Source organism: Tursiops truncatus, chromosome 1 (genome assembly GCF_011762595.2).
Source record: "Tursiops truncatus isolate mTurTru1 chromosome 1, mTurTru1.mat.Y, whole genome shotgun sequence".
NCBI lineage: Eukaryota > Metazoa > Chordata > Mammalia > Artiodactyla > Delphinidae > Tursiops > Tursiops truncatus.
Genome location: NC_047034.1, coordinates 84853484 through 84865692, shown reverse-complemented (window position 1 = coordinate 84865692; position 12209 = coordinate 84853484). Strand labels below are relative to the sequence as shown.

Genomic DNA, 12209 nt, shown 5'->3' with positions numbered 1-12209 from the left:
AGTGAGTATCTGTTAAATGCAGCAGGATTCCTTGTCAAGGGTTCTCATGAAGTTGTTACCAGTTGAACAGTGCCTGTTGCCCCATCTTACATATAGGGAGAACATATGATGTGCTTTTGACCAACACAAGACCTCAGTGCAACTGTAGGTATCTCCATTCAGAGCACCAGTAAGCCTTCCTCAGGTGAGGCTGGCCTCATGCTTCCCCAGGGACACAAAAATTTATCTGGCTGGGCTGGGATCCACGGACATGTGGGTTTTCCCACTGCCTAGCTCTGTGCCCTAAGCCTCTTTCACCTCCCAGGCCCTGGGCCCCTCCACACACATGCCTCAGGGAGGCATATGTGGAATTCGGAGATGTGAATGAACAGGATATTGTATACAATGCAGGTAAGAATATAAACTGGAAACAAGTTGACAGTCTCTTGCTAAATGGAACATTTGTGTACCCTAATACCTAGTATCTTATTTCTTACACATACATAGAGAAATTTTAGAACTGTATACCAGGACACATGCACAAAACGTATTCAATGCTTGGTATCATTGTTCAAATGGCAAAGGAGTAGAAACAGTCTCAGCATCTATCAAAAGGAGAATGGGTAAATAAGTTATGGCATATTCACACTGTATCAGTTGAGATCCAGTCTGGAAAGCAGAAGCCACACTTTCTCTCTTTTTTTTTTTTTAATTTTTATTTATTTTATTTATTTATTTTTGGCTGCGTTGTGTCCTCGTTGCTGCACATGGCATTTCTCTAGTTGTGGCAAGCGGGGGCTACTCTTCATTGCCGTGTGCGGGCTTCTCTTGTTGCAGAGCACGGGCTCTAGGCGTGCGGGCTTCAGTAGTTGTGACATGTGGGCTTAGCTGTGGCTCGCAGGCTCTAGAGCGCAGGCTCAGTAGTTGTGGCGCATGGGCTTCGTTGCTCCATGGCATGTGGGATCTTCCCGGACCAGGGATCAAACCCGTGTCCCCTGCATTGGCGGGCAGATTCTTAACCACTGTACCACCAGGGAAACCCAGAAGCCATACTTTCAATCAGAAAGGATTTAATACAGGATGTTGTTAGCAGAGGCACTGGAGGGCTGAAAGAAGACAGAGGGAGTGCTGAGCTAATCCCTGAATAAAAAGTCAGGAAGGAGCTACCCACTCCAGGGTGGAGAAACAAAAAGGAAGGGAGGGTTTTACAGACCTCCCAGAAGCTTGGAGGAGGGGCTTTAAGGAATCTGGGCTCTGACCTCTGAGGACGGGACAAAACCCACCACTGCCTCTGAGAGGAAGCAAGAGGTTTTGGGGGACTGAAGAAAGGGCTGGAGCCTGGGGCTAAGTGCCACCACTAGAGAATCACTGGAAGGAACCAGGGATATACAGAGATAAAAAGAAGGTAGTCCCTTCTCCCCTCTTCCACCCTCCAATTTCTCTTCAGCACCCCCTATTAGCAGAACCTAACAGGATGCCAGCTGAAAATGGATCAAGGACCTAAATGCAAGAACTAAAACAATGAATCATGTCGAAGAAGACGTAGGACAAAATCTTCACAATGTTGGATTTGGCAATAATTTCTTGCATATGACACCAAAGGCACAGGTAACAAAAGAAAAACTAGACAAACTGGACTTCAAGAAAATTTAAAAATTGTGTGCACCAAAAGACTATCAATAGAGAAAAAGGCAACCCACAGAATGGGAGAAAATACTTGCAAATCATATTTGCAAAGGGATTACTATCCAGAATATATAGAAAACTGAAACTCAACATCAACAACAAAAAAACAACCTGAATAAAAAGTGGGCAAAGGACTTGAGTAGACATTTTTCTAAAGAAGATATACAAATATTCAATAAGCACATGAAAAGATGCTCAAAATCACGAATCACTGGGGAAATGTAAATCAAAACTGCAATGAAATACCACCTCACATCAATTAGGAGGGCTATTATCAAAAAAAAAAAAGGAGGGGGGGGCTTCCCTGGTGGCGCAGTGGTTGAGAGTCCGCCTGCCGATGCAGGGGACACGGGTTCGTGCCTCGGTCCGGGAAGATCCCACATGCCGCGGAGCGGCTGGGCCCGTGAGCCATGGCCGCTGAGCCTGCGTGTCCGGAGCCTGTGCTCCGCAACAGGAGAGGCCACAACAGTGAGAGGCCCGCGTACCACAAAAAAAAAAAAAAAAAAAAAAAAACAGAAAACAAGTGTTGGCAAGGAGAAAAATTGGAATCTTTGTGCACTATTTGTAAGATTGTAAAATGGTACGGCCACTGTGGAAAACAGTACAGCGGTGCTTCAAAAACTTAAAAATAGAACGATCATATGATCCAGCAATTCCACTTCTTGGTACATACCCAAAAGAATTGGTAACAGGGTCTCAAAGAGATACTTGTACACCCATGTTGATAGCAGCATTATTCACAGTAGCCTAAAACGCTGCAGCAACCCAAGTGTCCATTGATGGACGAATGGCTAAGCAAATGTGGTGTATACACACAATGGAATGTTATTCAACCTTAAAAAGGAAGTAAATCCTGACACATGCTACAACATGGATGAACCTCGTGGGCATTACGCTAAGTGAAATAAGCCGGTCCCAAAAGGATAAAAACTGCATGATTCTGCTTATGTAAGATACGTAGTAATTTAAGACAAAAAGTAGAATGGCAGTTGCCTGGGGCTAGGGGAAGTGTGGAATGGAGAGTTATTGTTAAGGGGTACAGAGTTTCAGTTTTACAAGATGAAAGAGTTGTGGAGACTGGTGGTGATGATGGTTGTACAACATTATGAATGTATTTAATACCACCGAACTGTACACTTTAAAATGGCTAACCTGGTAAGTTTTATGTGTATTTTACCACAGTAAGAAAAGTTGGGGGAAAAAAAGACGAGAAAACATGAACTTTAGGACAGTTTGCTTCTTGTTGGGGGAGACAGGAGGGAGCGGGGTGAAGAGCAACACAAAGGAAGATGCAAGTTATTACTGATGTTTCAGCTCTATTGTCGGGTGGCAGGCTCATGGGTGTTAACCATATTATGTTTTACAGATAATATTTTGTTAAATATGCCTTTTTAAAATGCACAGAACATTGAATTTTAAAATATAAGTGAGAAAGCATTCAGAGGTAAAAGAAGGAGGGAATGTAGCTTGGAGGCGGGCCAGTTGGAGTAGTGGGCGTGGGCGGTGGCACAGCTATGACGTCCGTGGGACAGCGGGGCCCGGGGCTCCGGCAGGAGGGCAGCACGGGTGCAGGAGGAGGAGGAGGAGGAGGGCAGCCTGGGATCCTGGCGGCGGGGATGCAGTGCCGCCCTCGACCACACGAGGGCGCCCCACACCGCCACATCCAGGCGGCGGCAGGGGAACGGGGTGGGCGGCAGGAAAGGAGGGAAGCCGGGGAGAGGCCTTTTGGGGAGGATGGGGTGGAGGGGAGAGCCTCCTGTGTTCAGGTTTACCGTGTGGTCAAGCCTTGAAGAAGGTCAGTGTGAGGTTCAACTGGAAACAGAGCCGGCTTTCAGGCCCTGAGGAATCCACGCGAAGGTCCATCAGGGCTGCCTGCGGGGCTGGGGTGGGTATTTGTTATTTATTGAGGCGTGGGTGGTGTGCCTGTGCTGTGTCGGGAGTGACTCTATAGGTTAGCGGGTGTGTGTGTGTGTGTGTGTGTTTCTCCAGGAATATAGTGGAGAGTGGGAGCAGGGCGAAGAGAGGGGCAGTTGCTGCTTCCCCCCGGCCTGGGGCTGGTACTAACAAGGAGAGCCTGCAGCAAGATCCAGCCCGTGAGGACTCAGAACTTCCGCCTCAGAGGAGCCGCAGGTCTGAAAGAGGAGGGATGAGCCTGGCTGCCGGCGGTGGAGGGCACCGCCCTCAGTCTGGCCCAGCAGGACTGTATATCGGGGGCTTCCTCTGGGGCCTGCAGGCAACGCGCCCCCCGCCCCAAGCCTTCCAGTGGTGGTTCGGCACCCAGCAAAGTCTAGGATGCCACAGCGGCTGCCAGGCCCTGGATCCTGCTAGGGGCTGCTGCTCAGGGACCTGGTGTTGCTAACTGGTGCCCAAGGGCATAGCCCAGCAGAGGTCTGTGACCTGAAAAACACCGCTGATCTCACTTTAGACCAGAACATTTTTTTTTTCTCCTAAAAGCAGTGGCAGGGAGCCCAGGTTTGAGGAGGGTATGAAGGGTGGGAGAATATGCCACCTCAAAATACGCCTCTAGAGCAGAAGGATTATTCTGAGCTGATTATTTTGAGAAACTACAGACAAAGGAGGAGTTCTGAAAAACAGAGTAGAAATTACTTTTTTGAAAGAGAAATTTACATTTATAAAGAAAATCTCCGTTTGTAAGGGTATCTCCCTCACTGGGTGGAGAAGTTGACTTTGGATCCCAGAGAATCTTAAAAATCCCTGAAGAAGGCAGTAACTTAAATCTGCATAACAAACCCTACCCTTGTTTACTCTGCTTCTCCTGGTAACCCTTCAGAACTGACTTCCTCCCCACACTCACCTTTGTTTCTTCTGTTTTTGGCTGAAGGTGGTATTTAAACCTCTGATTTAGGCCACCTGGGAGAGTTAACCCCTCTTCCGTAGGTATGTCCCTGGTGTACAAGTATATGAGAATAAACTTCTGTTTTCTTCTTTTTAATCTGTCTTCTGTTTACAGAGGTCTCAGTTGAGACTCAGAAGGGTAGGGGAGAGTTACTTTTCCTCTCCTACAGCTGGGACAGCTTCGAGGACCTAGAGGCTTCTCCCCTTCCTACCAGTCTCTGGTCGGCGATCGCACGTGAATGCGCTTTGCGGGCTATATCCTGGTCTGGCGTCTCAGCCCAGAATTTGAGAGCATTAGGGTTGGTAGAAATCAAACCCAGGGTGGGAGCCTCTGGCCAGTAGGCTGAGGCCCTGTACAGTGTCCCAGAGCAGGGGGAAGAGAAAGTCCTGCAGCTTCTCAGGGGAAGAGGAGGAATAGCAAGCCACAGGCGTCCTGGGGATGAGAGCAGGACATTGCAGTGCCCAGGACATGCCCTGCGGGGGAGGGAGAACAAGAGCAAGCCTCAGAGCGCTCTGGCTGATCACTCTGTCCTTGTCCAGCCTTCTCCCCAGTGGCCTGGCCTTGGCTCTGTACACCCCATCTTTCCAGGAGCTGCATTCCTAGGTCTAGCCAAACAACCACGAGGAAGATGTGAGAGAACAACTTCCTTCTGGGATGGGACCCCTCTGGGGAGTAGCAGGACCTGGTGGGGAGCGGGGGTCCGGGGAGCAAGGCTTAATGACCATGTAGTCTTTAAGAAGAAGGCATCAGCACCAGTCCTGGGTTGGTTAAATTTCCAGTTCCGCCACCTGGTAGCCATGTGAACGTAAATGAGCAAATTACTTAACTTCAGTTTCATCATCTGCAAAACATGGGAACGATAATTACCTTGCAAAATTATGAAGATTTAGAAATTAGGAATGTAGAATGCTCAGTCAATAGTAAATGCTGTTACTGTTGAAACCGACTTCACCTAAAACCTCTGCTGAGTTTATGATTAACCTCTCTGTGCAAAATTTTATTGCCTTTTTTGTTGCATATCTGTTCCCCACAGGATTGAGGATTATCAAAGAAAAAGGGGCATTGAAACCTAGCAGGACCCTGCAGAGATCTCCCAGGTACAAAAAGCCTTTCCATTTCCCCGTTTTTCGTTTGTAGGAAAAGGCTTTAGTCTCCTAGGCCTGAGTTCCAAAGAGCAGATTCAAGCAGTTACTAATTAGGGAAGTGAGGAAATGCAGAAATAAAGGGAAAGCAGCCAAGAAACAATAGTTCAGTGATAAAACAGAGTCCTAAGGATATACATAACCATTTGACAGGTATCTTTTTTTTTTGACAGGTATCTTTGAATTGTTGTGCAGGAAGTAAGACCCTTATCCAGGTGGAGGGCAAGCTGAGCACAAGCAGGTACATCCCAGACTGGCTGGAACCAGAAGGTTGGTGATTAAGATTCCTGAAATATCACCCTGTTACCTCACCACCAACCAATCAGAAGAAAGTCATGCCCCCTGCAGCCCTCACCCCAAATGTTGCCTTTAAAAATCCCTTCCCTGGGGGCTTCCCCGGTGGCGCAGTGGTTGAGAGTCCGCCTGCCGATGCAGGGGACACGGGTTCGTGACCTGGTCCGGGAAGATCCCACATGCTGCGGAGTGGCTAGGCCCGTGAGCCATGGCTGCTGAGCCTGTGCGTCCGGAGCCTGTGCTTCACAACGGGAGGGGCCACAACAGTGAGAGGCCCGCGTACCGCAAAAAAAAAAAACAAAAAAAACACCCCAAAACCCTTCCCTGGGGACTTCCCTTGTGGCACAGTGGTTAAGAATCCACATGCCAATGCAGGGGACACAGGTTCGAGCCTGGTCCCGGAAGATCCCACATGCCATAGAGTGACTAAGGCTGTGCACTGCAACTACTGAGCCTGTGCTCTAGAGCCCATGAGCCACAACTACTGAGCCCATACACTGCAACTGCTGAAGCCCATGTGCTTAGAGCCCGTGCTCCAAAAAAGAGAAGCCACTGCAATGAGAAGCCTGCGCACCACAATGAAGAATAGCCCCTGCTCGCCGCAGCTAGAGAAAGCCCGCCTGCAGCAACAAAGACCCAACACAGCCAAAAATAAATAAATCAATACATTTATTAAAAAAACAAAAACCCTTCCTTGAGAGCCATCTGGGAGTTTGGGTCCTTTGAGCACAAGCCACCTGTACTCCTTGCTGGGCCCTGCAGTAGATGCTGTACGTGCCTTCACCACGACCTGGTGTCAGTAAGTTGTCTTTGCTGTGCCATGAGCAAGCAGACCCAAGTGTGGTTTGGTAACACTATCATTATTTTCCAATGCCCAGACCCGTGTAAGATGGCTCCAGGCCTCTCTTCCAGGCTCTGACAAAGCAATCCTATAATTTGCCTGTACTACTGTACTGTGATAGTGAATCACTAAGAAGTTATTATGTTACCCAGACAGGAATGGGTTAATGTCTCTCTGTTGATGGGAGCCACTGGGAAAATGCCTTGATTCCAAAGACTTTGTTGGTTGGTGAGCCTCTCCTTTCATCAGGGCTCTCACAGCAGAAGTCATACAGAACTTTCAGAGCAGAAAGAGACCAGGGGTGGTGCCTGTCTCTATGGCCTACCCTGATAGAAGCTGGGGCCCAGGAGCTCAGTATAAGGCTGTGCTGATGTCCCTTGTAACTTTCGTATCATGGGGGTGAGAGCTCAGGGGTCAACTGCCTCCAGCACTGGGGGAAGAGAAAGGGCCTGAACTTAAACTATGTGTGTACAGCTTTTCCCTTCTCCTTGCTCTGGAGCCTCTCAGGCAACCCGTTAAAACTCCCTTAGGTGAGGCAGGGAGAAGCCTCCCTGGTTCATGGCACATAATAGCTGCTTAATAAATGTTGCTGGAATTGAATTACATGCAGACAAGATTTTGGGGAGCGAAGGGACTTTATGTGAATTCAGTCCAGAGGCAGGAGCCTGTAGGTGGGCACCACCCAGGATCAAGTGCCAGGAGTTGATAGGGGCCGCACCCTTCTGGGTGTGCCTGATGTTGAAACCTGGCAGCCACCCTAGGTTTCTCCCTGCTCCCACTCCCACCCTGCTCAGTTCACTCTGCCTCTTCCTAAACTCGCTTGAATCTGCTCTGCTGTTTCCCTTGCCCTCCTCTCAGCAACCGTATTTCTAGCCCAGACCACTGCCGTATCATACCCGGAATCCTCGCTTCCAACCTATTGCACAAACCGCATCCAAGCGATATTGAGACCAGAACGGTGATCCCTGTCCCTGCTTAAACACGGCTATGAGTCCCCATTGCCTACAGGATAAAGCTCACATTCTTCAAAAAATGACATGTAAAGCCCCATGCGCCTGCTCTCCTCTCCAGTTTCCCTTCTTACCCACTACCCCCACTGCCACGCTGGGCACGGGTCAGACTGAACTGTCCACTCGTGGAGAATGCCAAGCACCCTTTATCTTCCAGGGTTTTGTGTATGTAATGCTTCTTCAAGGTGGAGATTAGCATTGTCACACACACACACACACACACACACACACACACACACACACACCTTGTTTCCTCCTGCTTAGTCTGATTAATTTCTAGTTCTCCTTCAAGCCCCATATTAGACTCCGCTACGACTGGGAAGCTGTCACTTACCCCCTTCCCTCCGCACCCTGTCAGTGCTGGCCTGGGTGCCCCTCTCTGCTCTCCCAGCTTCCGGTGCCCCCCAGGCCTTTACTTTTGCATTGACCTTTGTGATCCCAGTTTTTGCTCCCCCCGGAGGAGGAGTGAGTCTCCTCCCTTCTTCAGGGTGTGGCCCTGCCTGGTTCACTGCTTTATCTCCAGGGCCTGGCCCAGTGCTGACACTTGGCAGGCGTGTAGCTGTGACCACTGTAACTTCGCCAGAGCCCACCTTCATTCAGCACACGCTGCGTGCCAGGCCCCGGGAGGGTGCCTTCAGGCATAAATGTGGTTAATCCTCACAGGGCTGAATAGCACACAGGGTCCATTCCCACCTGTTTCCTGTCCTTTAGAGGTGGAAAGCTAAAGCCTCATCATCTCGCAGACCTACTCCTTCGGGAGTGGTGGGCGCACATTGTGATCCAACGCTGAGATCCCTCATGTGGGATTTGGAAGGTGGAAGGGAGCTAGAGGCCACCTTCCTACCGCTTTGGCTATTCCCTTCTGGCAAACAGGGTCATACAGATGTGCGTCTTTTCCTGCAGCGGTGTCCAGTGTGTGGTCCCCACCCCCGGCAGCAGCAGTAGAGGCCCTGCCTGCTCCCTGGGTCACAGCCACGACAGTGTATCTTGAACTCAGGTTGCCAGTGATAACGTCCAGATGCTCACCTTCCTCTCCTGCCGAGGACGAGGGAGCAGATCCTCTGGAGACTCAGCCTTACCTCCTCCCCTCCCCCATCCAGCCATCCAACCATCCCATTAGCACCTAACCCCCCCATATCAAGTCACTCTCTGCTCAAAATACCTTGAGTGCTTCCTGTTTCCTGTGCTAAACTCTGGCTGATACGACTGTTGTTATCCTTATTTTACAGATGGGGAAACCGAGGCACAGAGAAGCAAAGTGATCTTCCCAGAGCCACACAGCCAGTGGGTGGTAGGGCCAGTCTCCAAACCCAGGTCTTTCTGAGCCCCAAGCCCACTGCACCATCTTGCCTGGTGAATATGTGTTGGTGTTGCTGGCTGCGGGAGGAGGCCCGATGAGCATTTAGGCGGTGGGCTGGGCTGACACCCATGGCAGGTCCTGAGCAGGTCCCCAAGGTGTCTGTTCCTTCCTGAGAAGCACAAGTGGCTCAGGTTCCTGGGAACTGACCCCGAGGCTGGGGCTGTGGGATGTGTGGGGCAGGGAGGCTGCTGAGAGCCACGCCGTCTGGGCACCACGTCAGTCAGTTCCCAGGGTTGGAGCCCATCAGCAGTGTCTGGAGAAACACTTAAGTGACCAGTGCAAAATCAGATTAGGGGGATGGTGAGGTGGAGGCGTCACCAGGCCCGGAGGCCGTCTTGGGCGGCACCACCTCGGTGAACTTGTAGTGGTTTGATCTTGTCAGTCCCCCAGGGTTGAATGGAGCCTGAGAGTCTGACAGACATTTGAGGCTCATGTATGTACCAGAATTCAGAGGGAGAACATGGTGGACACTCAGACTGAATGTTCCTGCCAGCATGCTCTCTCCTATTAGACAGCTAAAAGTATAGGGGAGGCCAAAAGGTTGTCCAGTGAGGAGAAAAGTAAATCAAAGGAGTTGGTTGATGCTTCAGGTATTTAGAGGACACCAGTCTTTGGCTGACTACATCTGAAGGCAGGGAGCAAGGCAGCCAGTGGGCCAGCCCCTCTCCCTGGACAGATCTTCCTCTGGTGTCTTCACTCATGTATCCGTTCTTTCTTTCTTAAACAGACTCAGTGAGTGCTATCACATAACAAGCATCAACAGATCCTCCTGGCCTCACAGAGACGTTCCAAGGGAAAACATGTCTTCTAAGTTTCCTTGTTGATTAGTGCCTTTCAACATCCTGCCTTTGCACAGGTGCAAACCATTTTCTTGTCAATGACTCTAAGTTGCGCTAGTTGCCTGTGAGACGTGCAGGGTTGCCCGGCCCTGTAATGAGGACTTAACATTCCTAGACATCTGAGGTACCTGGGACATTAATTCTCCACCACCACAGGTCTGCCGGCAGAAGTTCAGCCAAAAGGTAGGAAGGGAGGGGAGGGAGTCTGACAAAGGGTATAGAACGCAGACACATTTTCATTCATTTCTCCGAGGCTGCCCATAGGTTCACAGGGATCTCCTGTGTTTGTTCCTTTATCAGACCTGGGCTTGGGAAACACTGCTGCTAATTCAGTCGAGTTCCTGAAGTTCACCTTCTGGATTTTAGGGTCCTTATCACACTGTATTGTAAGCACTGATTTTCTTTTATTGCCCCCACTGGACAGAGCTTCTTGCAAACAGAGACTGGCCCTCATTCACTTTGCTGTCTTCCTAGCCTAAGCCAGGGCCTGGCACATGGTCTGTGTTTAACACATGCTTGCTGGTCCCCTCTGCCATGCCTCCACACAGCTCTCTCTGGATGCTCTTCTCTGGGAGAAATGTAGCCTTCCCTTTCTCCACCCAGCTCAGATGGCACCTCCTGCAGAAGCTTCCCCAAGTCTCTCAAATCAAAAGGGCTCAACAACTTTGCATGTTGTCCCCTCTCCTCTCAAGAAGCTCAGTCTGGTAGGGGTTTAGAAAAGCAAGCTAATGTGTACAGTGTACTGTGATGCTTGACAGACTTTAAATGGGCAAAGGATCACTGCGTGTTCATTCAGTGGAGTGCTCCGAGTTGTCTAGGATTCCAAGCTGTCTGATTCTCTAGGGAACTAACTGCACATTTGATTATCTTTCGCTGGGCTGTTTTATAACTTTGCTGTGATGGAAGTTAACTTGTACAGAGCTGATGATGGCGCAGATGTTTCCTGCCTGATGTGTGATGCAAATTGTTCCTGTTCGTGGCAATGCAAATGAGTTTTGTCCAGTAGAGAATAAGTCTCCATAAGTCCAATTCTCATTTTAAAGTTGTAAAATCTTACTGGTTCTTTCTTTTTTTTTTTTTCCAATTCAATTACTTATTTTAGTAAATGAGTAAGAAATAGAAAATTTTAAATATAGATATTTGTGTCTTTTTACATTTTATTTTATTTAATTTTAATTTTTATTGGAGTATAGTTGCTTTCCAATGTTGTCTTAGTTTCTACTGTACAGCAAAATGAATCAGCCACACACATACCTACATCCCCTCCTTTTTGGATTTCCCTCCCATTTAGGTCACCACAGTGCATTAAGTAGAGTTCCCTGTGCTATACAGTATGTTCTCATTAGTTGTCTATACTGGTTCTTTCCTTAATTAATGAGTTATATAAACATGTTAATTTTATTTCTGTATGAGAGTCATGATTTTACCGTTTTGCAAATTATGTTTCAGTGGTAAAAACTATGACAGAGGTAGTGATAATATGTACTGAGCATTTATTCTGTGTCAGGAAGTATGCTAAAGATTTTATAGTTGTCATATTTAATCCTCACAGCAACCCTACAAGGTAAGTTCTATTTATTAGTCCCATTTTACAGATATAGGAACTGAGGCCTAGAGGTTAAGTAACTTGCTTAAGGACCCAGAGTTAATAAGTGGTCTATCTGGACTTTGTACCCAGAGACCTGGGATTTGACACTGAGATTCATATTCTAACTGCACTGTCGCCATAAAGGCACTCAGAAATAAATTGGGGCAGCCACTGTGGAAAACAGTATGGAGATTTCTCAAAAAACTAAAAATAGAACTACCATATGACCCAGAAATTCCACTCCTAGGTAAATATCCAAAAAACAAAACAAAAAACAACACTAATTTGAAAAGATACGTGCACCTCAATGTTCATAGCAGCATTATTTACAATTGTCAAGATATGGGGACTTCCCTGGCAGTCCAGTGGTTGAGACTCTGTGCTTCCACTGCAGGGGACTTGGGTTTGATCCCTGGTCAGGGAACTAAGATCCCCCATGCTGTGTGGTGTGGCCAATAAATAAATAAAATATGGAAGCAACCAAAGTGTCCATCAACAGATGAATGAGGAAAGAAGTGGGTGTATATATATGCAATGGAACACTACTCAGCCGTTAAAAAGAATGAAATTTTGCTATTTGCAGCAACACGGATGGAATTGGAGGGCATTATAC

The 12209-nt window shown here is 48.3% G+C and overlaps 1 long non-coding RNA gene across 14 annotated transcripts in view; it reads left to right on the top strand.

The window, feature by feature from the left end:
• LOC117313342 (uncharacterized) overlaps positions 1–12065 on the top strand; it is a 57779-nt gene extending 45714 nt beyond the window's left edge. For 8 of the 14 annotated variants that reach the window (XR_012333738.1, XR_012333734.1, XR_012333740.1 and 5 more), the window contains 4 exons: positions 5556–5619; positions 5838–5934; positions 9039–9162; positions 9897–12065. This is a non-coding gene — a long non-coding RNA (uncharacterized lncRNA). Of the gene's footprint in view, positions 1–3654; positions 3796–5555; positions 5620–5837; positions 5935–9038; positions 9163–9896 lie in introns of all 14 variants that reach the window. The other 6 variants (XR_012333736.1, XR_012333744.1, XR_012333753.1 and 3 more) reach the window with 2 other exon arrangements.
• Positions 12066–12209: the final 144 nt, after the last annotated feature.